This window comes from Mustela nivalis, assembly GCF_964662115.1.
Source record: "Mustela nivalis genome assembly, chromosome: 9".
In the NCBI taxonomy this organism is placed as follows: Eukaryota; Metazoa; Chordata; class Mammalia; order Carnivora; family Mustelidae; genus Mustela; species Mustela nivalis.
This window is the reverse complement of record NC_139028.1, coordinates 99,775,350-99,802,267: the sequence shown is the minus strand read 5'-3', so window position 1 is coordinate 99,802,267 and position 26,918 is coordinate 99,775,350. Positions and strand designations below refer to the sequence as shown.

The following is a 26,918-nucleotide window of genomic DNA, read 5'->3' as shown; positions in this document are numbered from 1 at the left end:
TGGCTCAGGTCGTGATCTCAGCATCCTGGAATCAAACCCTGAATCGGGTTCTCTGCTCAGTGGGGAGCCTGCTTCTCCCTCTCTCTCCCTCTCTCTCTGCCTGCTTGTGATCTCTCTCTCTCTCTCTCTGTGTCAAATAAATAAATAAAACCTTAAAAAAAAAATTCCTCTAATGCAGGGGTACCTGGATTAAGTTGGTTAAGTGTCTGGCTTCAGAGGGCCCTGCTCATACCTTAGCTTTGGAGTTCAAGGCCCACATCACTTAAGTGTCTGACTTCATCTCAGGGTCCTGGGACCGAGACCCACATTGGGCTCCCTGCTCAGTGGGGAGTCTGCTTCTATCTTTCCCTCTTCTCATGTCCCTACCCCAACTTGAGCTTCTCAAAAAAAAAAAAAAAAAAGTCTTTCTAAAAAAATTTTTAAAGGGACATCTGGGTGGCTCAGTCATTGGGCTCAGGTCATGATCCCGGGGTCCTGGGATTGAGCCCTACATTGGGCTTCCTGCTCAGCGGGGAGTCTGCTTGTCCCTCTCCCACTCCCCCTGCTTATGTTCCCTCTCTCACTGTGTCTGTCTCTGTCAAATAAATAAAATCTTTCTTAAAAATATTTTTTAAACAATTTTTTTTAAAACTTCTAATGCATACAGGAACCTACAATGATGGTCTACTCCTATTCAGCACTATTCTATGCTAAAATTTAACATACAGACCCGGGTTCCCAAAGATGGGCAGGTATTCTACCAAACATATGAAAACATTAACTCTCCAAAGAGGAAGCAATACTCTAAAACTTTGGGCTTTGGTATCAGGTAAATCTGGAACCAGACTTCAACTCTACCTCTTATTAGCTGTATGACTGTGTATGACTTTAGCTACTAAGCATTCAAATTTTACAACAGTAAAATTGGACAATACTATATAAGCATTTATCAGTGATTGGCAGAAAAGCATTACGTATTCAGTGAGAAAAACGAAGCCTAAAATATCTAACACATAGAGATTAAGTGGCAGAACTGGAATTTCAGCTACCAAGGTGTGGTTATGAAATCATATCTTGATAAGTAGCTCAGAAAGGCAACATAAAAAAATGATTAACAGAGAGGTGAAGAGTTCCTGCAAGTAGCTGGTTGTTATACAAGTAACATACTCAGACACAACAACATTAAATTTCAGTCTCATTTATTTAAAAGATTTAGAGTTCAGAACAGTCTTTAATATGGAAAAATGTGAATCAACAGTATTGCATCATATTAGTATACAGATGGTCTCATTTAATTTGAAATTCATTTTCAGTATTTCCGTAAATTGAGTTTCAGATCAGATTCTCATGATGAAATCAGGAGTAGCTCCATATCATGAAAGAAAATTCCATAATTAGGGAATTTCACAGAAGCTAGGAATTTTTCAGAATACCATTACAAGAGAGCCGAATCCTTCATTTGGCTATATAATAAAACTTACATATTTTTAACAGTTCTGTCTTCTAGCTCATCTTCATTTAAACATAGCTCACAAAGCAAGGCACTTAATCTCTCCATTAAGTTCAGTTGAGAAGGAGTTCAGTCCTGGATTTAAAAGAGAGAGAGAGAAAGAGAGAGCCATGGTTAACAACCAGGTTTAAAAGAAATTGAAATTTTTGGCATGAGAAATCAGGTTTCCATGAGAGCCTGGGTGGCCCAGTAAGTTAGGCGTCTGCCTTCTGCCTTCATGAATCCAGGGTCCTGGGATCGAGTTCTACATCAGGGAGTGTGCTTCACCCTCTGCCCCTCCACCACCCCACCCCCCTGGCTCCTGTGTGCTCTTTTTCTTTCTCTCTCTTGCAAAAATAAATAAATAAAAATCTTTAAAAAGAAAAAAGAAAAAATAGAAAGAAATCAGGAGGTTTCCAAAAAGTTAATACTTCTTTAACAAACATTATTACCATTTAATTTCTTTCACAGACAATATCACCATAAGGCACGCACATTAGCATTTACTATGCTTTGTTATTGCATTAGCGTGTCCGAAATTGACTTCAAATACAATATTCCATTCCGAGGTCTGAGTAGCACTCCCATTTTTCCAACATGGAAACAGACTCTTGAACTAAGAAAACTCAAACCAGTTGTTTTGAAAAAAGTGGTCAAAAAATATGTTTTAATATTTTACTTTTTTTTTAGTTTCAAAGGATCTCAGAGGTATATAAAGTGAAAAAGTATCACACCCTATTTCTGATTCCCACAAACGGCAGTTGGCTACTTGGAGTGCCTTCTTCCATTTCTTTTTCTATGTAAATATAAAGCTGCACAATATAGACAATATACCCTTTTTTTAAAAAAAAAGTAAAAACTGTGATCATAAAACATAATCCAACAGCTCTCTTTCTCCACTCAATGTACCATTAAAAATACCATTGTGAATAGTGGCTGGCCTGCTCAGTTGGAAGATCATGAGACTTTTTTTTTTTTAGGATTTTACTTATTTATTTGACAGACAGAGATCACAAGTAGGCAGAGAGGGAGGCAGAGGAAGAGGGGGAAGCAGGCTCCTCGCTGAGCAGGGAGCCGAATGAGGGCTCGATCCCAGGACCCTGAGACCATGATTCGAGCTAAAGGCAGAGGCTTAACCCACTGAGCCACCCAGGCACCCCAGAGCATGAGACTCTTGATCTCAAGGCTGTGAGTTTGATCCCCACATTGGGTAGAGATTATTTAAATTATAAATGAATACACTTAAAAAATATCATGGTGAAAACTTGACATGTCAATATTGTGCATGAACCAGATTTTTTTATTGCACCAACAGATCTATTAAGCATTCCAACAACCTTACCCAAAATACTCTTTCACTTAAAAAAAAAAAAAATTAGTGCCATGATGAACAAATCAATTTAAAACTAGGTGAGGGATGCCTGGGTGGCTCAGTTGGTGAAGCAACTGCCTTCCACTCAGGTCATGATCCTGGAGTCCTGGGATCAAGTCCCGCATTAGGCTTTCTGCTTTACAGGGAGTCTGCTTCTCTCTCTGACCCTCCCACTTCTCATGCTCTCTCTCTCTCTCTCATTCTCAAATAAATAAATAAAATCTTTAAAAAAAAAAAACTAGGCAAAAGTGAAAGTAAACAATATATTTTTATCAACATCATACTTCCAGCCAAAAATAACAAAATTTCAGGATGGTTATGCAAGCAAACTAAAGTAAGTAACATTAGGGAATTTCAGGGAAGTATTTCTTCATCTGAATGCCTACTGTAGCAGAGGATTTGCAAATCTGGATTTGCTCTATCTACTCATATTTTTTCTAAAGTTCTATACTTTAACTGCTATGACTTTTGCCTAGTTTTCTTTCTTCTTTTTATTATTTTTATAAATATATTTGATGCAGGGGCGCCTGGCTGGCTCAGTCCATAGAGCATGCGATTTTTGATCTTGGGGTCATGAGTTCGAGTTCCACATTGGGTGTAGAGAATACTTATTTGATACATACAAAAGATTACATGAAATACATAAGCTAGTTATAAATCATAATACAGTGAAAAACTATAAACCCACCACCCAACTTAAGAACCAAAAAACCAGGAACCTTCCTATCCCTACAGTCCTAAATGTTCTGTATCATTCTACAGCTTTTAGGTGTATATAATAAATACTTATGTACATATAAATAAATATATATATACATATACATGTATGTAAATACTCTATCACAATTGTATATTAAATAATAATATATTGTACACTTTGGCTTATTTTTTGAGATCTATTGAAAACCATAATATAGTGGATGCTGGAGTATGCAACTCTGATATCCTCTCCACGACCAAGACATTCATTTGCAGAGAGTGCTAGTTGCTGAGGGCTCCCAGTTGTGTGTCCACCCCCCCCCACATGGGAACTGTTCTTGGTCGAAGGGCGTTGCTTTGCCCCGCCCCCATGGGTTACCTGCATCCAATGCCTAGATACTGCAGGAAGAAACATGCCTGGCTACTGGCCTCAATTATGGACATCTGTGAGGCCATCCTAACTGTGGAGCTCCCTGTGGGCTCAGCCCAGGCTTCTGTTAGACCTGCATCACAGCTCAACGGCTCTGTCAGCTTAATCCTGCTTCCCTCACTCCCTTACAGATGCTGCAATTCTGACTGTATGGCTTGAATTGTGTCCCCCAAAAGATATGTTGAAATCCTAACTCTCCCTACGCCACCAACGTATGAATGTGGCCGTGTTTAGAAACAGGGGTTTTGCAGATGTAATCAAATTAAGACAAGGTTGGACGGGACTAGGGTGGGCCTTGAATTCAATGACTGGGTCCTTATAAAGGGAGATTTGGAGTTGCGCAGGGAGACAGAGGAACGAAGGCCCTGTGAGCTGGAGAATGCAGTTGTGCAGACACAAAATAAAAAATGTTAAGGATTGCCAACACCCAGCAGAAACTCGAAGAGCAAGGAAGGATTCTTCCCGAAGGCCATCAGAGGGCCCTGCCCATACCATGGTTTTGGACTTCTAGCCAAAAAAAACTTCGAGAGAATAATTTTTTGTTCTTTAAAGCTGCCTAGTTTTTATCAATCTGTTATAGTAGTTCTGAGGAAACTCATGTGTAAACCTAAGCCTTTTACTTGGGGAGTCTTCTGAGACTTGCTTTTTTACTTAACACCACGTTTCTTAGAATTATTTACGTCATTTACTGTAGAGGTACCTCTCCGTTTCTTTCTTCTTCACTATCAATGGCAATATCTCATCAGAGACATTCATGAATAATATATACATGAAAAACTTTTTCCAAAATGATCATGCCTCTATTTGGGGGTGCAGTTTTTTTGTGTATGTTCCTTTATTTTATTTAGTTATATTTTTGAGAAAAAGTTCTATATAAATTTTAATATTCATGCCATAACTACCTTTGTTTGTGTAAGTGTGTATTAGGCAAAATAATGATCCTCCCCACACTTAAAGAGATGCATATCCTAACCACAAGAACCTGCAAATGTTACCGTATCAAACAGTATATTGTGATAATATGACTAAGTTAAGGACTCAAGATGGGAAGATTATTCAAGTGAGGCTAATCTATGTCACATGGGTCCTTAAAATTGGAGAACCTGCCTCAGATTTGGTCAGAGAAGGAGATGAAAGTATGGAAGAATGGTCAGAGAGGGGCGCTGATGCTGGCTGGGGGGATGGAGGAAGGGGTCCTTGAGCCAAGGAACGGAGGCAGCCTCTAGAGGCTGAAAAGCAGCAAGGAGACAAACCCTTCCTGAGACCCTCTGAAAGGAACACTTTGACTTCAGTCCAGTGAGTCCCATCTTGTAATTCTAACCTATAGAACTGTCAGATAATAAGTGTGTGTTGCTTTAAGCCACTAATTTGTGGGAATTTATAGGAGCAACAATAGAACACTAATACCCTGCGTGTGTGTGTGTGTGTGTGTGTGTGTGTGTGTGTCCTAAGGAAGCACACCTGAATCAGGCCCCACCCTCCTCTCTTGTTTATTGTATTCAAGCCATAAGAGCCTCCCCCATAGTCTTCAAAAGCACCGAAGTTCATCCTACAGCAACCGTACTTTAAGTTCCATAAAGGTCTGTTCCATTCACCGACACAGCCCTGGGAAACAGTAACCACTCGATACACACTCATTAAACGAACGAATGGATTAGTATTGCTGAAGGAAAGGGTAAAAATTAGTGACAAGGAGAGATAACTTCCAGTGGAAAAATAAAATCGGTCACATCTTAAAAATTATTTGGTTTGTCTCTCAGCTCTATTTTCCTCTTCAGTCATAACACATGAATTCTTCCTGTATAGAACCAAAAACCGAAATGGGGTGATGATGTTAAGAGTCACGTTTTATGGTCTCACCTACCCACAACCAGTTCATTTGCTGTCTCAGGTGAGAAAAACAAGCTCTTAAAAACAGGGCACAGTTATGTGGTTACTCTTTGGCCTCCTCGGTGGGCCATCTGGCAAGTCTCCAACTTCGTGGCCACTTTGCTGTCTCACGTTACCCCGTGTATAGGACGTTGAAAAATCAGAATAGTGGTTATGCTTCTGTGAAGTAGGTATCATTAGTGAACTAGGTTCCCTTTATCTATATAGGGGATCTAAAAAGATTTTCCTATTTCTAGCTCCCTTCTATCTTTCTTTACTTTGCATTATGAGAATTTTAATAAGCCTCCTCAAATCTTTGAAACAAGGTACAGACAATGGAGAAATAACCCACCTTTCTTAGCATCCCAGTATTGAGGGATCTGATGCCTGTAAGACTAAAGCACTCGGGGAGGGAGCAAGAGTAGGACTAGAGTGTAAGCGCAGTAGGAAGAGAAAGGAGGCGAGTCCTCAGGTAGCTGCTGGCAACTGCAAAACCTCCTTGGTGTACAATGAGCTACATTTACTTCTCTCTCCCTTGTCTGTGGGTAGACTAGGGTTTGGCTGACACAGGCTGCTAAGAGCAGAGCTTTGCTCCTGGCCATGGGCTGGGCTTACGTCTGCTCGGTTTCTCAATCATCTGAGATCACCTAGGTCAGAAAATAACTCTAGAGAACTCATTATCATATATATTGCAAAATATTTCATCAACAGATTCTTCTTTTCCAGGGGTAGGAGGAAAAAAACAAGCCCTCAGTTGTGTGACCTTGGATAATTCTGGTATTTAGTTAGCTCACATATCAAATGGCAATGGCAAATGATGCCCACTCTTTTGGAGAAGATAGAGATGACAACCAGGAACGCTTAGGGACCTACTGAATTTACTGTCCCACTAGCGGTAGATAGACTATTTGCTTTACCTCATTCTCATCAACAGTAGTTCTCATTAAACTGTTTTGTCAATTCTACAGGTGAAAAAAAAGTATCTCCTTTCTGAATGTGCTTTCCAACACCACCAAGAAGTTAAATTAATTCCGTTTGGTTGTTCCCTGGTGATAGCATGAGATCCCACAAGCTTAGTTTCACAAGACTGTCCCCACGTCAGATACCAGTTACAGGCCCAGGTTGTTGCCTGCTTTCCTGACCTGCTGGCTGTCCCTGCAGGTTTCCACAACATCCTGCTTGGCTTCTGTTATGTGTAGAGTGGCTCATAGAACTTGGGAAAACAGTTTACATTACTAGGTTACCAGTTTATTAGAAAAGGATACAATTCAGTAAGAGCCCAATGGAAAAGATGCAGAGGGGAAGATAAGTGATATGGGAAGGGACATGGCAGTCTAGTGCCCTCCAGACATGCCACCTCCCAGCACACCCCCATGTTTAGCAACCTGGAAAATCCCTGAACCCCACACTGTTGGGTTATTATGGAGGGTTCATCACATAGACACGATTGATTAAATCATCGGCCATTGGCAATTGATTCAACCTCCAGACCCTTTCGTCTTTCTGGATATAGGGTGAGGAATGGGACTGAAAGTTCCAACCCTCCAGTGCTGGTTTGCCCCCATCCTTAGAAGTTTTCCGAAACTCATCACATTAACATTAATTTAGGTGTGATTGAACGGGGCCTGTTATGAATAACAATACACTCCTTCCAGCCTTATGGCTATGCAGCTATTTCAGGAATCCATTATACAAGGCTAAATATTATGAAAAAGATACTCCCATTGCTTTTTTTCATTAGGAAATTCCAAAGGTTTGGAGAGTTGCAAGCCAGTAAGAGTGGATGAAGACCAAATATGTTTCTCACTATAAATCACAATATCACACATTGTCCTAATTTGCATGTTTTTGAGACTGAAGTTCTCTTCATATGCTTATTTACCGTTTATTACTTCTTTTGCACACTACCTCTTCATATCTTTTGCTCACTTGGCATATTTCTCTTTTTCCTAATGATTTGTTAAAGGTTTTACAAGGTTATTTGTATGGGCTTATTAACCCTTTTGTTTATTTACTTGCTTATTTTATTTTTACTTATTTTGAGAGAGAGAGAGCACTCATGGCAGCAAGGGGAGGGGGAGAGGGAGAGGGAGAACCCCAAGCAGACTCCACGCTAAGTGTGGAGCCTGATGTGGGGCTTGATCCCACAACCCTGAGATCACAAACTGAGCCAAAATCAAGAGTGGGATATTTAACCCACTGATCCACACAGGTGCCCCTATTAACCCTAATAGAAATGCATTTACCATTTTGTTATGGATAATTTCAAACATATGAAAAGGTAGGCAAGATAATATAATGAACTCCCACGTATAATGAATTTTCATAACTATCAGCTCATGCCCAATCTTGTTTATACAACTATCCACTTCTCCTTTCCTACAGTTTTTAAAAGAATAATCTCTAGGCCCAACGTGGGATTCAAATTCATGGCCCCAAGATCAAGATTTGCACACTCCACTGACTGAACCAGCCAGGTGCCCCTCTCCTGAATTATTTTGAAGCCAATTACAGAAAATATAATCATTTTATCTGTAGTTATTTCTGCATGTACCTGTAAAATTATAAAGGACTCTTTTTTGAAAACAAAATACCATTATCCCACCGAAAAAAAATTAACAGGATTCTTACCATCAGATAGTCCCAACTTTTTGCCTTATTAGTGTCTTTTTTATTTAATGGTCTCTTTGCAATTGTTGATATGACTAATGTGCTTTTGTTTGAAGCACATCTAAATCAAATATCCCTGTGATCACACACTACATACTTTTTCTTCCTCTTCCAAAGTTTCCAGCATACTTTCATTTCTATGAAAAGTAGTGAAGGAAACAGCATTGAAAATGGAGTTAGGAAGCCCTAAAGGGGGCGCGCTCACATGCATACCCCTGGTTGCAGCCTACACAGCAGGCAAGAAGAAGATCTCTTTCTGCCCCAGCAGCAACACTTGCAGCCAGTGAGAAACCACCACCACGTATAACGAACTTTTGTGTGAAACAACCCTCCCCTGAAAACTAATAAAGGCTTACCTTCCCTTTGTCTCTTTGGACTTGCCTATGGTTTTTCCAGTTTACTCGTCCTAAATCACAATTCCTCTGCTATTCCCAAATAAACTCATTTTGCTAAAAAATAACTGACCATTTTATTTTTTTAAAGTTGACACACATGGAAGATGCATCAAGTTGAGAACATTAGGATGGACAGGAAAAGCTAGCAAGAAAGTGGGATTAACGAAAAAAAAAAAAAGTGTTTCAGTAAGCTGTGAAAATAGGTAGTTAGGTTAACTGAAATGGAGTTGCTAAAAACTAAGAACTACCGAAAAGTGAGTTGCTAAAAACAGATGTAAAATCAGTAATTAGACTCACCACAAATAATCACCAGAAACATGTATAAATAGTCTAATTGGGTAACAGCATTCCATTTTCTGAATACCAAAGGCAAAGGGAGAGAGAGCGAGAAAGAGAGAGAGTATGTGAATACAGTAAAGGTGAAATAGATTCCTTCTCAGAGCACAACGCTTGTGGTCTTGATTTATAGTTGGATGCAATGTAAACAGCTTCTCCTGGCTCTGGTATACCTTTGTTAGGTGAAATTCAGAAAGAAACAAAATGTATGGGTATAAATGACAATAGCTCTCTGACACCAGTCATCTGGGAATAAAACGTTGACACTGGTTTTAACTAGGGAGAAACAACCTTTTTGCAACACACAAGCAGTCCCAAGGTTTTCTGTTTTCTCTTCCCAATCCACACTTTGTCTTAGATATGTCTTCATGAGAATTGCCTTATTTATATCTCATTTTATTCTCTGTCTATACATGTGTGTTTATTGAAGACGTTTGAGTGAACATTCTTTCTGTAAGTGCCTTAATATGGCTCTTTTTTGGGTCTGGATTTGTAGAGAGACCAAAGACCCACTTTTAATATTTTCACACATTCCTCATAAATAAACTACTCAACGATTTGCATGGCAATGTTAAAAAAAATTGCTTTCCAAAACCAAGAATATTTCTTATTTACACATAATTTTTAGTGAACTGGGCTGAACATAAAAGAAGACCCTGTTTATAGAAATCCAATTAATTGCAAACTTACAGATAAAAAAAAAACCAATCTGTGAACAAGATTATAATTTTTGATTACAGGTTTCCAAGTGTATAGAAAACATGATTTAAATTGCTCAGGGAAGGGGCACCTGGGTGGCTCAGTCAATTAAGCACCTGCCTTGGGCTCAGCTTATGATCCCAGGGTCCTGGGATCAAGTCCTGAATTGGGCTCCTCGCTGGGAAGGGAGCCTGCTTCTCCCTCTGCCTATTGCTCCCCCTGCTTGTGCTCTCTCTCATTCTCTCTCGGAATAAATTCATTAAATCTTCAAAAAAATAAAAATAAATTTAGGGGATGGGACGCCTGGGTGACTCAGCCAATTAAGCATCCAAATCTTGATTTGGCTCGGGTCAATATCTCAGTGTTGTGAGACTGAGCCCTGCCTCAGGCTCCACACTGGGCATGAAGCCTGCTTAAGATTCACTCCCTCTTTCTTCTGCCCTCTCCTCTCCCCTTTCCCCCTTAAAAAAAAAAAATCGAATACTGCCATAAACATTTTTCCAATTTACTTTCAAAAAAATAATGGCTACTAAAAATATAACCAATTTTATTTTAGTTTTTAAAGATTTTTTATTTAAGTAATCTCTACACCCTGTGTGGGGCTTGAACTTAACAATGCTGACTGAGATCAAGAGTTGCAACCTCTACCAAGTGAACCAGTCAGGCATTGCAAAATATGTCCAATTTTGGATATTTCCTTAATGTTCTAGAGTCTGTAAAAATTAGAGATACAAAACTGGAGATCTCAGAGTTAATCGATTCTGTCTTTCAATCATGCAATGGAAATCTCAGGATACCAAGAGAGAGACTAATCAAGGAATTTCACAGGCCTTTTATTCACTATTGAATGTATATTCAAACACCTTTCATTTACCTGTTTTACCTTTCCTGACCCAGGGTGGGAATATTGAATAGTCCAAGTGTTCCTGACCAGGATCCTGCTCAGCCAGTATAAGGGACATTTTACCTGCAGACTTTAGACGGGATGAGATATTCTGATCCCTAACATACCCCAGGAAATGTACTGTGTGTCCATGTCTAATTAAGTTCATTTCAACTCTCTTCTGATTTTTAGATACAGATGGATAAGTGTTCTCTTAAGTTAATTGAGGGAGCTTTTAAAATAAAGTCAAAGCTAGGGGTATCACCTTGAGGATTTGTAAATATTAGTCAATATCCTTCAGGGTGCATATAAATCCCTATTTTATTGTAAAAAGTAATAATGAACTTGGCCTATCTTGTTGCAAAAGAACATTGGTCTGAATGTTAATCTCTTTCATTTCCCATTGGAAGAAAAAAATATATATGGAGGTAGCAGATTTTCAGATCTTATTTGCATAATATCATGAAAATCCCTCTCGCCCCTCATTTATCAATGACATAGTAAAAATATTGTACTCTATTAACTTCTGGTTTTAAAATAAAAACTCAAGTAAAAAACTAGACACATACTGTATTTTAATCTGCCTTTTTACTTAAAGTGGCACACATTTCTCCAACTCCTATTTTCTATGTAATTGTTAATAGCTTGACAAATTCCCTGTATAAATGTATCATAGACAGATCTAAACAATATTCTACTGCTGGGCATTTCAGTTGTTTCAAGTTAGCTATTATAAATAATGTTGAAATGAACACTCTCTGTTTCAAACACATCTCTTATGATTTCTTTATACTAAATTCTTAGGTATGCAATTTTGGGGTGCCTGGCTGGCTCAGTTGGTAGAGCACATCACTCACGACTTCAGGGTTGTAAATTCAAGGTGTAGAGATTACTTAGATAAGTTTAAAAAAAACTTATGAAAAGTAATGCAATGCTGTGTTAAAAAGCATGAGTACTTTGTTTTTTCCTCAGTCCACCTTATTGAGAGATAACTGAAAATACGATTCATGAATTTTAAGTGTTTGATGGTTTTTGATAAATTTGTAAATTTGCATAACTACCATGATCAAGATTAGTATTTCCTCATGCTTTATAGTCAGTTCCCTCCCTGATCCTTCATCCATCGTGACCAATAGTTGTTTTCACTCTCTCATTTTGCCTTTTCTAGAAATGCAGATAAATGGAATCATACAGTATATAATCTTTTCTGTCTTGCTTCTCCATTAGCATGACATCCTTGAGATTAATCCATGGTGTCAGTATTGGTAGTCTATCCCTTCTCGTTCCTTAGTAGTATTCCATTTGGTTATCCATTCTTCAGTTGATGAACATTCGACTTTACGATTTTTCACTGTATGAATAAAACAAATATGAATGTTTACATACAAGTCTTCATGTGGACAAATGCTTTTATTTTCCTTGACTAAATAATAATGAGAAGTGGAATTACAGATTAAATGGTAACTGTTTAATTTTATAAGAAATTGACAAACTGCTTTCCAAAGCAGCTGTATCGTTTTGTACCATGTCTTCACCACACTTGGTAGTGTCAGTCTTTTTCACTTAGTGGGTATATAGTGGTAACCCAATGTGGCTTTAACTAGCATCTCCCTGAAGAATAAAGATGATGAGCATCTTTGTATGTGCTTATTGGACAGTCATTCCTTTTTTTGGTAAAATGTCTATCAAAGTCTTGTTGGGGATTTGGGGATCGATCAAGATCAGAACACACGTACTGGGCAGTACGTAGAGTTACAGGAGTTTTCAGGGTTGCACGAAGTCCCTCAGAGCACGAGACTGGAGGCTGACAATGAGGGTGTCACTGCCCAAAAAGGGAGGAGGGCAAGGGAACTCCTGGAGGAGAGGGCAATCAGACAGGAGGATTACATGTCCAGGTGATGTGCTCTAGCAGCATGGTAGAGTGTTTCTGTGTCAGAGCTTTAAAAAGGCAGCACCAAAGGCTTGGGGACTTTATGGGCCCAGAGCTTATCTTTTTTTTTCTTTTTAAAGATTTTATTTATTTACTTGGGAGAAAGCACATGAGTGAGCGAGCACAAGCAGGGGGGAGAAGCAGACTCCCTACCAATAAGGGAGCCCAAAGTGAGGCTTGATGCCAGAACCCTGAGATTGTGATGAGCCTAAGGCAGGTGCCCAACCCACTGAGCCACCCAGAGCCCCCAGGATTTATCTTATTGACTGCCAGCAGATGTGGAGGTTGGTTTCCTGGAGTATGCAAAGCAGGCAGATTCTAAAAATCCACCTGTTCGGACTATTTTGTAAATAATGGAATGTATAAAAATTTGAGTTTGGCACTGGTGGGCTTTTATAGCTAAAAGCTTTCAGACTGTCAAAAGGAAATAAACTTGGAGGAACACCTAGGTGGCTCAGTTGGGTCAGCATCTGCCTTTGGCTCAGGTTATTATCCCAGAGTCCTGGGATCCAGTCCCATGTCGGGCTCTTTGCTCCATGGGGAGCCTGCTTCTCCCTCTGCCTGCTGCTCCTCCTGCTTGTGCACTTTCTCTCTCTCTCTGAAAAATAAATTAATAAAATATTTTAAACAAGAAATAAACTTGCAGCCAATACACAAAGATGATCTTTGCCTCACTTACTTAACAAAGTTTTGCTCTGTTTTAATTAGGTTGCCTGTCTTATTATTACTGAGTACTAAAATTTCTTTATATTTCCTGAAGAGGAATCCTTCATCAGATGTGTTACAAATATTTTTTCCCAGTCTATGCCTTATCTTTTTATTTCTTAACAGTGTATTTTGATAAAGATGTTTATTTTAGTAAAACCCAATTTATTAACTTTTTAAAAAAGATTTTAAGTAATCTCTACACCCAACATGGGGCTCAAACTCAACCCTGAGATTAAGAGTCATAGGCTCTACCTCTGACCCAGCCAGGCATCCTATTAACTTTTTTTAATGCTTCTTACTTTCTGTGGCTTATCTAAAAAATCGTTGCATTACCCAAGATTACAAAGATCTTCAAGATCTTCCTCCTGTTTTTATCTATAAGTTTTATCTCTTGTGTTTGGGTTTATGGATCCATTTCAAGTTAATCCTTGTATATAGTGTGAGACCAGAAACAAAGTCCATCATTTTGCCAATGATATCCAACTGTTCCTACATCATTTGTTGAAAAATTTTTCCTTACTGATTTCACCTCAGAACTTTTGTTGAAAATCACTTGATGATATATTTATATACCTCCACTTTGTTTTGTCCCATTGATTTATATATCTATCATCATTAAAATTACACTCTCTAGATTACTATAAAGTCTTGAAATCAAATAGTGCACCTTTTTGGACTTACCTACTCTAGAGCCTTTGCATTTCCATATAAATTTAGCCTGCTGAATTCTATAAAAATAGTTCAAAATCCTACTGGTATTTTGACTGGAATTTTTTTTGGATCTATAGATCAATCTTTAGAGAGGTGAAATCTTAACAATATTGAGTCTTCCAATCCATGAACACGGTATCTGTCCCATTAGTTTGGTCTTCTTTAGTTTCTCTCTGCAGTGTTCTATAGTTTCCATATACATTCCATATAGTTTCCTTACACATACTTTGTTAAATAAATCTCTAAGTATTTCCTGTTTGCTGTTGCTATTTAAATGGTTTGTTTTCTAAATTTCATTCTATAGTTTCTGTTTGTTTTTTGTTTTGGCTAGGACATGAGCATTTTTTTAAGGCTCTTCATTAATATTGTCATATATAAAGGTCATACCAGATTATATATCCAAAAAATATGAGATTGCCTGTTTGAGCACACTTCTTTTTTAAAGTTTTGAGAAAGAGAGAAAGAGAGAGCACAAGTAGAGGCAGAGGGAGTGGGAGAGGGAATCTCAAGCAGACTCCATGCTGAGCACAGAGCCGATGTGGGACTTGATCTCACAACCTCGACAGAATGACCTGAGCTGAAACCAAGAGTCAGAGGCTTAACTGACCACACCACCTAGGCACCCCTTGACCACACTTTTGTAAGTACGGCTCTCATTTAAAACCCCCAAGCACGGCAGATTTGGCAAATAGTTCTATCCTTTCAATTTGCTTTTTTGGACTCCTGAAGAATTATAATCTTCTCTTGAACAGAGGAGTTCATTGCTGGACCTCAGGCACAGAACATTTGCTCATACACAATGGTTCACAGCACACCATCACTACTGGACTTTAATTTCTTTTACCTCATTCCCCACTCCTCCCTCTATGGGCGACTTTTTTCTTGTTCTTAGGAAACCATTCCAACGTGTTTGATGTAGGTTTTTTAATATTTTCTTACAGGATATTTTTATTTCCCTGTTTTAAATTTATACAAATGGTATTTATAGACTCCATTGTTTATTACTTTCACTAAACTGCATCTTTAAAACATATGCAGATGTGGAGGATATATGCAGTCCTTTGCTTCTAACGCACGACTGTATATGTGAGCCTTCACCAAGTTTTAACTAGCTCTCTCAGTGATTAAGAAACCTAGATCGGTAGGGCACTTTGGTGGCTCAGTTGGTTCAGCATCCAACACGATTTTGGCTTGCTCTGCATTGGGCTCTGTGTTCAGCATGAAGTTTGCTTGTCTCCCTCCCTCCCCACTGCTCCTTCCCTCCTTTGCTTGTGTATACCCTCTCTCAAATAAATAAAATCTTAAAAAAAAAAAAAAAAAACAACCTATATTGACTTGGAATTTGTCACCAAAAAGCCCAATATAATTATTATTTTCATATTTGTACCCTTAAAGACCTGTGTAAGACTTCTTGAGGACATGTATCCAGGACGATTTATTAATATCTATATTAAATTTTTCCAGACTGCTCTCCAGAACAGCTCCACCACTTTACACTAAGCAACAGTGCATAAGGGTTCCTATTCACCCCCATCGCCATCGACACATGACATTATCCATCCATCTTTCCACTTTTTGTTAGTCTGTTGGGTACTAAGAGAAATTTTCTTGTGGCTTTAATCTGACCCTCTCTCATTACTAATGAGTTTGAGCATACCTTTCTGTCATTCGCCTATTTAATATCCTTGGTACACTTTTCTACTGAGGCTCTTGTTTTTTTTGATTATTTAGGCATTCCGTTACACTGTAGATACATGTAGACATATTCCCCTATACTGCCATCTCTTATAAAAATGATGAAATCTTTTCTACCCCAGTATTTTTTTACAGGTATCATTGACGCATAACAAAGCACCCAAAACCTCATAAGTTTAAAAGAAACCATTTTATTTTGCTCATGATTTTGTGGGCCAAAAACTGAGAAGGGCTCTCCTGGGTGGTTCATCTGATTTACAAAGCAACAGTCAATGGCAGGTGGGGCTGGAGGATCCATTTCCAAAATGGCTTCTTCACTTACATGTCTGGTTCCTCAATGCTCCTTGGCCTCTCCAGATGTTTTATCCTCCAGGAGTTCATTAGATGACTTTGGCCTTCTTAGAACATAGTAATTTGAAGGTAATTACATCTCTTACTTAGTGGGTGGGTTCCAAAAGGCAGGAAGAAATTGCCAGGTGAGGTAAGAACAACACCTGTAACTAGGATATCATCCATTCTACCATGTTCTTTTGGTCTAAGCAGTCAAAAAGCCTACTCAAAATTAAAGAAGTGGAGAGATGCCACGTTTTGATGACAGAGTGACATCAATCACACTGCAGAAGAACATGTCAGCTGGGAGATATTGCTGTGGTCATCTTTGGAAAACATAATCTGCTACGTTATGCAATGACATTATTGTTTTTTCTTTTGTCAAACCATAGCTTAGCCTTTCTATCTTCTCTTACTGATTGATAAAACTCAAAATTACATATCTCAAACTTTTACATTTCTATAAATTATGTTCTTTCCAAGTTTTCCTCTTCAGGTAGAAGACTACAAGTCAGTTTCATTTACTTTACCATTAGTTTTCTTTTTTAAATCTTGTGTTAGAATGAAAAAAACTGGGGAGATCTGGGAGGTTCAGTCCATTGAGCACCCAACTCTTGATTCAGCTCAGGTCATGATCTCAAGCCCTGCACTGGGCTCCATGATGCACATGGATCCTGCTTAAGATTCTCTCTCTCCCACTCTCTCTGTTCCTCCCCAACCCTGTTCAAGTGCTCTGGCACTGTCTTAAAAGAAAAAAAAGAAAGAAAGAAAAGAAAACTTTACTTAAATCTGTGTATCTCAAAAAAATGATATTTTATAGAATTAATAAGTCATTTCACAAATATCTTAAAATTAACTCCATATTATAAGTTCAAATTCCTTAATTATAACAAATAGTACAGAAAAGCTTAAAATCACAGATGTCTTCATTTTAACTAATGCAATGGGTCTTTTCTTTCCCTCTTATAAACTGTACAAATTCTGTATCTTCGATTAATACTAAAATATAAAGGAAAAAGCTGACCACTCCTTTAATACACCTTCACTGAAAGTATGGTTCCTATCCCTTTGGGAAAAAACAAAAACAAAAACAAAACTTCTTGAAAAACAATTTAAAATCCAAAAACATGGAGTTAAAAAAAATGAAAGTGGTTTATAAATATTTTTTTTAGATTAGTAAATATACATAACTTCTATTCTTTGAGATCAATTTAAAAATATCTTCTTATACGGTCTTCATAAAAATTTCACAAATCTGCATCTCATGAGTGTAATACTGTCTTCAAGTAAAACTTGTCTGAAAATGAAAAATCATGCTGATCTTCATTAACTAAAGACTGTTAATAATAGAAAAGGAGACTAAAGCCATACACCCTAGATGTTTTCACAGGCCACATTCTGGAACTTGGTGCTGAGGTTTAAAGAAATCATTAATTCTTTTTTCCCCAGAATATAGAAACCTAGCATATATAGCATTTTAATTATATAAATGTAATGTGACAAGGGGAGCCTGGGTGGCTCAGACCATAAGCATCCAACTCTTGATTTCGGCTTAGGCTGTGATCTCAAGGTTGCAGGATCCAGCCCTGAGTTGGCCTCTGCGCTCAGCAGGGAGTCTGCTCGAGAATCCTCTGCCCTTCCCCCTGTTTGTGTAAATTCTTTCTCAAATAAATAAATAAATGTATCTTTAAAAAAATATTATGTAACAGTAATACTTCATTAAAATAATTATTTGTCCGTAATACGTCCAGTATGGTTTTTTTGAATATCAATGTTGAGATTCACTGACTTTCTTGAAATTCTAAGCACGTATCTTTCACCAAAATTGGGATGTTTTCCGCTACTGTTTCTTCAGTTGTTTTTTGCACTCTACTCTTCCTGTTCTCCTTTTGGGATTCTGATAAAATGAGTATTAGACCTTGTGATATTGTCCCATTGGCTCTGTTCATTTACCTTTTCTATCATTTTCCTCTCTGTTCATCAGACTGGATAATTTCTATTGCTCTAGGTTCAAGTTCACGGACTCTTTTCTTCATCATCTCCATACTGCAATTGAGGACCTCCAGGGAATTTGGGGTTTTATTTTGGTTATTGTATATTTGAGTCCTAACATTTTGTTACACACACACACACACACACACAAATATCATCTCTCTGCTGAGACTCCTCTTTTTTTTTTTCAAGAATATTCTTCTTGATTCCTTGAAGAATGGATATTTAGAATGAATATTATCGATATTTTAGAGGAAAAATGGTTTTTAAAAATTGAAGCAAATAATTTGTAAAAAAGTACCAAAATAAACAAAAATGCCATTTAAGTTCTAGAGCCAAACAAACACACTGAGGGAGTAAGTTAAACAAAATGAAAAACAAGGAAAAGTTGAGGACAAAGCAAAATAATCTCTTCAGGGCTCTTGAATTTCTAAGATCTAGAGAGAATCTGGGGTGCATAGGTAGCTCAGTTTGTTAAGTGTCTGCATTCAGCTTAGGTCATGATCCTGGGATCAAGCTCCAGGTCGGGTTCTCTGATCAGGAGGGAGTCTGCTTCTCTGTCTCCCCCTCCACCTCCTCCTCTCTCTCATTCACTCTTTCTCTCTCAAATAAATAAAATCTTAAAAAAAAAAATCCTTTAAGTTTTGGAATATATGCCTATGATCTTGCTTTCTTTCCAATAGGAAACAAAGTAATATCTTTTAACCTAGATACAACCTTTTGCTGTAACCATTGGTGTGTTGTGTCTTGTCTAGAAAAATCCTACGATTAATAATCTGTCTTCAAGAAATAATATCCAGCAGAGCAGAAATAATGTATCCTGTCCTGGAAATATATGTAGGAAGAGCAGAAAATAAGATTCAGTGAAAGGCATGAAAAAAATTTAAAACTTTTTCCTCTTTCTTTCAGACACCTAATTATCCTACAAAAAAGGTGGAGTGAGTGGGTGGAGATGCACTCCATGTTTAAGAGTATTGTTATTTGAAAACAAAATATATAAACAAGTGCACAAAGTACAACCAACAATTCTTCCACTTCAAATACTATAAAGGAAAACTAAGGGCCAAATTCTGAATGGGTGGTTTTGTTGTCTTGTACATGCAGTTTTCCCACACACAAATGTTCACAGATGCCGAAGTACATTAATAAAAATGTGTGTTTTCAGCAATGTGATCAGTATTGTATAGGGAAATGAAATTAGAAAGGTTTTACATAAAGGGCTCAAACAGATATTCCCACTCAATCCCTCCCCACCCGTGTTTCCAAATTTTGGTTACAAACTAAAATAAAAACTTTATTTTTTTGTTATCTTCTACACTGTATTATTTGGAAGTAAGTTTGTATTTATTTTTGAATGAACAGCAGAACCAAAGGCTTTCATTTATAACACCTACATCGAGAACATTACCAGTGGGGCGCTGGCTGGCTCAGTTGATAAAGCATGTGACTCATGATCTACGGATCATGAGTTCAAGTCCCATGTTAGGTGGGGAGGCTAATTTTAAAAAGAATTAATTAAACAACAACAACAAAAAGAATGCTACCAGTTACCCTTTGGTGCTATTATAGCTCACTGAAAGGAGTTTTGTCAAAACCATACAAAGCCTAAGTTTCAAAATGATCACCTTTGACACATTTATCAAATACATATGCACAACCTTAGGAATCATGTTCTCCAGAAGGTAGTGGTTATTACCACATTTTTTTCTGGAAGCATAACTGACCTTGTATTTCAAAAAACATTTCACACCAGCAGAATTGAAATGATGTTGGTAGAAAGCAGAGTACAAAACAAAGGCCTCAGGGATTAAATGTTAAAATGTTTGGGTGTAAAATCTCACCATTTCTTGGAGATGTGTCTACTCACAAATGTCCAGAAGGGCTCTCTGAAAATACAGAGATACATTTATTTCTAAACTTTTCAAAGTAAGTACCTACCTATTCCAAGCACCTTCAAATGAACCATTTGTTGAGGACCTGAGTCATAGGTAACTTGGCAATTAAAAACGTATGCCTCTTGGGGTGCCTGGGTGACTCCAACAGTTAAGTGTCTGCCTTCGGTTTAGATTAGGATCCCAGAGACCCAGGATCAAGCCCCACATTGGGCTCCCTGCTCATGAGAGACCCTGCTTCTCCCCCTACACTTCACCCAACTTGTGCTCACTCTCTCCCTCAAATAAAACCTTAAAAAAAAAAAAAAAAAAAAGGTGTGCATCCACTTTCAAAGCAAACTGTGGTTGTCATTGGTTTTGAATGATTTTATGATTCTACAAATCTACAAATTCTATCCATTCCTAAGATACAGTTTTCCTAAGATACAAAACCAACTCACCAGTATTTTACCATATTACCAAACAACAACAATATGAACAGTATAGTACTTAAAAATTAAGTTTCCCAATCTTTTTCCATTGGCAAGTTAATTAATATTTGAAGATACACTGGCTTCAGGTCAGAGTGAAGGAAATACATCCTGAGACCTGACTAGCAAGCCAACAGTATTAGTCTATCAATCTGTACCCAAAATCATATTCAACAGAAGTATGTATACAAACCCATCCACTTTGCTCCCTTCTATACCACTACTATATTTTCAAATATTCAAGTACTAAGCAAACTCAGACAAAAGGGTAATTATGAAAACCCATACAGATACATCAAGAAAACTCATACACAACACATCGAAGGGTTTTTTAATGGTATATGAAAGCAGTCCAATAAAATGACACAGAAACAGGTTTTATAGGCTCTAAAATATCAAGAAAAAGAACAGTTTTTTCCCTCTCGCTATAAATCATTTCTGTTACATGGCCTGTCCCCCAAACTAAAAATTGGTAGCTGATTTCCAAAACCACGCGGTACCTTATTTTAAATCCCCTCTTTCACCAACCTTGAATGAAAAAACTTTCTAGACACCAGTACTATTTGTGGGAGTAAAAAGCTTTTATATAATATTGTCTGAGAAATAGCTTTTCATGGCCAGTTAGGCCTTAAGTCATATAAACAACAACCAGACTATCTAAATAAGGCAGAATTTTATGGAGCAGCACCTGATGGCAGAAATAGTGAGGGTGTGCAGGGGTGTTAAGACAGGTACTGACCTGCTTGGCAATTTGGTGTTATCCAGAGATTCTGATACATGCAGTTACATGTCAGTACACAGTGTCCCATTTTGACTCAAGCTGAGAGAGTATGGAAAAACAAGTAAGATCAAAGTGTACCAACAGGCAGAGGAACCCTGGGAGCCAAGAGTAAGGTAAGGCATCTAAAAGCAAATCTGATTCCCTTAAGTACCCAAATCACCCCACAGTTCTAGTTCTAGTTCTAGTTCTAGTTCTAGGGCTTGCTCCCTAGAACTAAGGGTATTTGTTTCACATTCACTTTTTGCAATACTGTTCTACAATACTGTTCTACGACCAACTGCAAAGCAGTCTTCCAGAGGCTCACAAAGGTTTAAGAACACATCCACGTTAACAGAAAGGCATTTCATAAGGAGGAACTGCGGAGCACGGCCTGTGGGCATTAGGAAACAGGGGCAAGGTTCACCACACGCAAGAGAAGGTGAAGCACACGTTCAGGGGCACGTTCACCACTCACGCAGTTTCTCACACCGAAAACAAGACAGACAACACTCAGGATAGTGCCCTTCAGACTTCCCAAAATTTCACCTGTTGCACAGATCCCACCAGACCCAAGAAAACAAGCCCAACCTAACCTCAAATAGGGTCCTGAGCATCAACGACTACAGGAACACAGTGCAACACTGTAAGAAAAGTGGGAGAGGTGCAGGATACAGACCACAACAAAACAAGGCATGCTCCAAAATGCTTAGGCGCTGGCCACCCAGATATTTTGAAGGCTGAAAGCCCAGACGGCTAGGGTCTGGCAGGCTGGAGCCCCTCATCTAGCCCTTAGCTGCCAGAGGCCCCCAGGCCGATCTAGCGACACCAGGCCCCAAGCTTAACCCAACACACCGCTCCCCACCTCCCTGGCACACAATTAACAGGCCCTCGGTAACCTGGGGGCTGTCGGTGGCCTTCTGATGGTACAGAGAGCCCCCCAAGCCGTCCGGAATAACAGAATCCCCCAATTCCTGCCCTGGCGGCGGCCATCACACCAAAAGAACGAACTTTTACGACAACTCCCACAATACCCGCGGCCTACAACTCCCAGAGTGCACCGGGCGCCGCTGCCGTTAACCCTGTCGTGGCGCCGGAGCTGGCGAGCCCTTCACCCCTCCCCGTGACAGAACCCAATTGTTGCACCAACTTTCTCCCTCACAATCCAAAGCTAACTTTGCAAATTCTGTCAAACAGTTCCAGTTCTGCTGTTTCCCTGCCTTCCTTTATCACTCAAACCCCCTCAGCTGCCCAGAAAATTATCCCTGACAGAGTACTACTTGTTATCCCCAGAGCACTCTTCACACTGCTAAATACTTCTCATTTATAGGGGTACATTTAACTTCAATCAATCTTTCCTTTTGCCTTTATAATTTTCTGGCATTTTTCTAACTTCTTGTAACACAGATATTTTGGTACTCAACATTATTAATTTAAAAATTGTTTTCTAAAATCTGGGAACCAACAATAGAGAAGGACTATCCTATAGCTGGCTATAATAGTCTCAATCTCTGCTTTTTGTAAGATACACTTCCTCAAAAAATTCATGCAACTCTAAATAAGTCCTAATAAGAAAAATTAGATATAGGCGATATATATCTTTTCGATTTCAAGATCTTTTTTTTTTTTTTTAAAGGGAGAACTATTGTGTCAACATACTTTATTTTCCCTTTTTCTCTCTATTGATAGAAAGATAATCAGAAATAGCATATACTACTACTTTATTCCTTTCTGACTTTAAAAAATAACAAATAACTAGCCAGGAAACATTTTCATATAATTTGAAAAGAAAACCAAGAGTTCATTCTTTCAGAAAACTGCACAATCACCTATTTTGCTAATGAAAGAACTCCTTTAAAGTTCCTCATTTTAATTAAAAACAAGTTTCAAAATGCATTTCTTTTAAATACATTGCCCATAATTTCAGTAAATACGACAATCACATGTAGAGATCACTGTATCATCAATATAAATTAAATGTGTAAGATGTACTTACACAAATTGTAACTTGCTCAGACGTGTAACTGACTGACAGACAAAATAATGCTTCAGTATTTGATGCATGCACCAAAACAACAACTAGATTTCTCCTATAGTATCTGCTATTTTTCTCACACCAAAATATAAAACAAAATGTACATAATGTCTGATTTTTCCTTGGAAACATTTTGCCAGATGAAAGGGCACTCAAAATGTATCATGAATTTCAAATCACAAAACTCAGAAATCCTAACACACACACACAAAAACCCCAAAGCCCTTTGGGAAAGATACGTCTTCAGCAAAACTCTACAAAATCTTATTTTAAACATGACCCTTAATAATACATTTAGCTTATTAGTAAATTTTTTGATCTAGCAAACTACAATGAAAAAATACTTCTACAGCATTAATTTTTTTTTCATTCATATTACAGTATATAGTTTCATTTACAATTAAGGTAAATGCTATATGCCAAGACATAAAATATATACATAAATATGCTTTAAAATTTTAGTTCATTAGACTATTTTAGCTTTTGTATTTTTCTAATTTTAACTTAACATCTTAGTTAGGACTTAGCTAGGCAAAGTTGCATTTTTACTCTCTATTTTTTAATATCTGCTAGACCATAAAAATGTAATGCATATTTTATATATTATTCTTCTGATGTTAAAACATATGATTCATAAGAAAGTTTCAAAAACAAGTCAGAAACAAAACTGATCTCCTCGTATATTTATAACATGCTTACAACTCTTTTCTCAGTGCTATTAAATTATATTTTCCATTAGAAGGCTAGGTTTTTCTATTTTTTATCTTTTAAAATATAAGATTTAAAAACTGACCTATTAAAGACTTATTTAAAGAGTACATTAGAAATAATGTTAGAATCTTTTTCAGATTAACAAAATTCTTCTTTCAAAAATAACTTAGAAGTTTAGTATAACCTAATTAAGTAATTTAAGTAAGTCTCATCCTATATACTTAATATTAATATGGATGTCTTTATTAGGAGAAAAATACATTCTAGAAATGAATTCTTCAAATCCATGTATTAAAAAAACTTAGTACTTTTCTCCCAACGTTTTTAGATTTTATTTAACCATATGAATTTTTACATGCATTTCTTAAAGACCGAAACCTCTATTCTATAATTTTTAAAAATATTTATATGTAACTGTTTTATATATTTAAAATTAGGAGAAGTCTTGTTTAATCTTCAGAATATATGTTAATAAAAGACAAACATTGCAATTTATTTCTTTTTCCAAATGTGGTATTGGTGAGAAAGCTGGAATGTACAAATTTGGATATTTTATAACAGATTCTATGTATCATTTCTCTAACTATTTCTTTCATTCTTTTAGCTTCATAAAATACTTCAAAGCATTGTAGTATGATGATTGTTTAGACGTTTTAACTGCATTTTTAGTTTATCTGCTTTAAAACATCTGATTTTCATATATGTGTTTATACTGTTCATGCAAGTAAACTGCACTAATAGAATTATTGCCAAAAATAGAATGAGTTGCTAATATTTTAATATGCTCAAAAAGTTAATCTGTCTTTCCTTTTCATACGTTACCAGTATGACACAAATAAAAACTGAAAAGAGGTCACACACAAAGGACAGGTTCTTGCTTGATTAAACAAACTGTTTATATTTACATTATGACCCTACAAAGCAATATTTTCCTAGCATGTGAATAGATCCTAGAGTTTAAGCTTCTTTGTTACAGTCCAAACCTTAAATAACTTTATTTCACTAGCCTGCTTTTAAAGCAGTGACCAGTCTTGCCAGCTTTTCAAAATATTCTATTTTTTATTATTATATACATCTATATTTATGTTTAGGGATACTCTAGGTGTCTCTAGATTTTGAAAAATATAATTTTAATTTTGTTATGTCCTAAATACTTAGAAAAGATGATAATGGGAATCCTATTATAATGCCTGTCTATTAGAAAGTGCAAAAAAGGTGCCTCTTTTTTTCCCCAACAAACTGATTTTTTAAATGAAAAATTTTCAACAATTTGTTTTACTTAACTTAAAAACCCAGCTTTCTATCATCTTCATTATATTTTATATCAGTTATCATAAGCAATGCTTAAGTTCATGTTTCTTCTTTTCTCTAATCGAAATGCTCTCTTTTCAACAGATGCATAAACAATAGAAAACGTTTCCTTACCTAAAGATGAAAATTTCACCTTTAAAAAAGTCTCCAAGTTTCTTCCGAAGATAAAATTTGACAATTTCCTATAGAAATAAGAAAAGATACAGGTTAATGATTATGATCACTCTAAAAACCCCTAATAGGATGATGGATATTTGCATTTTTTGAGTCCTAATTTTGGACAGCAAGGCTTAAATATAATTAAATTAAATCAGTGGTGCCAATTAAAAAATCATCCTCATTTAAATTTTAGATTTTACCATAGAACTCTCACATGATAATGGTTTCTTATACTTAGTTGTCCCGCATTTTTTTCTGGTACTGACATATCATATGGTTCTTATTTATGACTCAATAGTTTTAATGCTTTTTTCATGTATTTGTCATTAACTATCCTAATATGTTTTAAGATGTTTTCTAATACGTAATAATGCCTGTTTTACACATAGCTTCTATAGCCCAAGTTTCCAAACATACGAGAGAAAAAAGTTCAAATCTTAAACTTCGTAATTTTCAAAGGCTTTTCTAGCGTCAAATCAATTTCCCCAAAAAGAGATATTTAACATGTGACATACCCTAAAACAGAAACGATAAATACTTTAAGACTGAGTAAGACTTAGACTGAATGTTTAAAAACAACTGTTGTGCTCCTCCCTCTCCCTCTTTCTGCTCATAATTTTATTTCCATTTTAATACAGGTTTACATTCATTAGCTCACATTCCTTCTCTCCAAAGAAAAATTATTTCTGCTTAGAAAAATTTCAGATTCTTTACATTTTCCCTGAATGGCATGTCAGAATCTACTCTTTTCAAGACCAGAAGGGGGAAGTGAATATTAATTATACTATTTCTCCCCCAAATTTCTTTTCATAGAACTATTTTCTAATCCTTCCCTCTATATGATTCTGCCATATCCCTTTTAGCTTTTTTTTTTCTTTTAACCAACAAGATTTGTCTGACGTTCCTCTCCCCAGTATATGAGGGCATGTTCTGATTTTGTTTTTGTGTTTTGATGCATATGTCACAATTGGGTCGATACCACCTCTCCATACTCCCAATAGAACCAGGTTTCATTCACCATTAGGTACTTGTGGGATTTCCTGCACCAAACCCTTACAATTTCCTGTTCTTCACCAGGACATCCCATTTGGAGTCCTCATACAGGTGAATAAAGTTGGAGAGCACAGGGGAGTTAGAACCACAAGAAACAATGCCAAGCACAGATGTCACCAGTCACATCACTGCAAGTATCTTGCTCGTAACCTTAATGCTTTAGAGCAATATAGAACCTATAAAACTCCTATGCCCAACCACTAAAATATTCCTTTTTGTTACAACACTCATGGCAACCTTTGATTTCCCAAGCCATTGTTTTTTTGTTTTTTTGTTTTTTAATGTATCCTTTGTGGTACAAACAATTTTGCAAGTGCAGAGCGTTCTTTTGAAGGTAGGAGAA

At 37.1% G+C, this 26,918-nt stretch overlaps 1 long non-coding RNA gene across 2 annotated transcripts; it reads right to left on the bottom strand.

Annotated features, from left to right (window-relative positions):
- Positions 1–1,161: 1,161 nt before the first annotated feature.
- LOC309841168 lies at positions 1,162–22,317 on the bottom strand. 2 transcript variants are annotated; one of them, XR_014298997.1, is made up of 4 exons: positions 22,206–22,317; positions 21,289–21,369; positions 20,029–20,073; positions 1,162–1,564 (listed from the first exon to the last, which is right to left on the bottom strand). It is a non-coding gene; the product is annotated as an uncharacterized lncRNA (long non-coding RNA). The 2 variants fall into 2 exon arrangements; XR_014298998.1 differs by lacking the exon at positions 1,162–1,564 and adding an exon at positions 15,881–16,938.
- Between the last annotated feature and the right edge of the window lie 4,601 nt (positions 22,318–26,918).